Source organism: Etheostoma spectabile, chromosome 10, assembly GCF_008692095.1.
Source record: "Etheostoma spectabile isolate EspeVRDwgs_2016 chromosome 10, UIUC_Espe_1.0, whole genome shotgun sequence".
In the NCBI taxonomy this organism is placed as follows: domain Eukaryota; kingdom Metazoa; phylum Chordata; class Actinopteri; order Perciformes; family Percidae; genus Etheostoma; species Etheostoma spectabile.
Genome location: NC_045742.1, coordinates 18,409,854 through 18,411,845, shown reverse-complemented (window position 1 = coordinate 18,411,845; position 1,992 = coordinate 18,409,854).

The following is a 1,992-nucleotide window of genomic DNA, read 5'->3' as shown; positions in this document are numbered from 1 at the left end:
GGGGGGGGGGGGGGGAGTGAACAAGACACGTGAGCCTACATATGGCCAACCTTAGCGTTGTTTATCCAGAGAGTTGTTACAGCTGAGGACCAGGCTCAGTCCCCCTGTTCCTCATTGTCTCTCATTAATCTAGCAGTATGGTTCTGGCCTGCTTCCCATGATGTAGAGGGAGCAGGTTTTAGTGACCACCCACCCCGAGGAAAAGCATTAGTCTGTTCTCTCAGCCGTCACCTGCTATTGTTTATGCCTCCACTTCATTCCGTCACCATCTTTCAGCTGCTATAAAATAATGAGGGGAATATTTTAATTGATGTTTTCGGGATTGATGGTCGCCTTAGGCATGCGTTTTTTGCTCATTTCTCCCACCAATATGTTTTTTTTTTTCTCAAGGTTTGGTAGTTGATCATCTTGTCTTCTCCTCAGCTTTTGTCTACCTTTTCACTCATGTTCTCCTGTCCCTTAGCAGTTTTTTCCTCTTATTGGCCTATCTTCCACCTCCATTCGATTCCACTGCCTCGTGTGCAATTACAGAGCTCATGTTCAGTCTGAGCTCTTTCTATCTCTGAGAATGAAGAGGTTCGCTATCAGATACACATTAGTCTCCATCTACCTCTTCCGTTATGCATGAGTTAAGACACTGACAGTTTGGCAGACTGAACCACTCTGGTCTCTATGCACCTTTTGGCTGCTCTTTACCTTATCAATATATCTGCTGGTTATACTTCTGATTAGCTAAACATGAAATGTTCATGTTTCCTTTTAAATTTTTGCATCAATAATTTTGGAGGAAGAAGGATGGGAGATGTTGGCGGTTGTATCTTGGCTTCTTCTAAGGTATACATGGCACAGAAAATAGAATACACATTAGGTGAGATGGGCGTGCAGACATTTGAGATCCATTAGCCATTATTCTGTTCCGTCAGTGCTATATCCACATCTCCATTATAGTCTAATGTATTGTACTCTCTATTTAGCTGGCCCGATATCAAAGCCTTAGCTTAACACTCGAGGCCTAGAGCATTCCCTCTATTTGTATCGGTTGCTCTCCTACCCCCCTCTCTCCCCCTTTCTCCCTTTAGTTGTGGCTCTCTTTATCTCAGTCTGAAGGTCAACATTGGGAGGCGGTCACTACTGCTGCGAATTGGGCAAGAAGTGAGGTTTGCTGTGCCTCCACTCTGTTTGTTTTGTGTCACTATTTAATCTGCTCTCAAGCCTTGAAAACAGTGCCATTAGAGTCACGGCAGAGCTCCTCGTCTCCCTGCAGACGGAGATAACAATTAATTAATCATTAACAGAAAATGACTTTAAAATTGCCTTTTTTTTGAAAGAGTGAAGCTGGGTTAAATGTGTTTGAAATCGGTATTGAATTATTACTACAATTGTTTTCCTATATCAAAATGCAACACATCCCATGCATGCATACGATGTGATACGCCTTCATGTTCACATGATGATAAATACAGTGTTAAATGTTAAAGATGCACACAGTGCACTTTGGTGAGAAGCCCTGAATGTAAACCCAAACTTGGTTTAAGGCACCTTTTCATTGACCGTTCTGATCTTGATCCATTGTTCAAATTTTAATATTTTTGGGTTTTTGACTTGGTTGAACAAAACAATTAGTTTGGAAACTTGTGATTGGCGTTTGTCCATATTTTCAAACGTTTTTATAGATTAAATAATCAATTTATTGAAAAAAGTACAAACAGATAATTGGATTGAATTGCCCAGCTCTCATAACCAGGTCTTGGTGATAGGACACCTCATTTTTGGTCATCAGAAGTTTTGATTTGTTATATATTTATTTTAAGTGCCAAGTTATTTAAATAAAAGACCTTAAAAAAGTGTAAGGCCTCGGTTTCATGTTAAAAGTTGTCCCCTCTGTCTTCTCTTCTGCTTCATTGTTTCCAGCAGCAGTCACTTCCTGTTGCTAATCATACTTTGATATGCCATGACACAAACCCTGTCAACCTCAGAAAGGAACAAACAAGG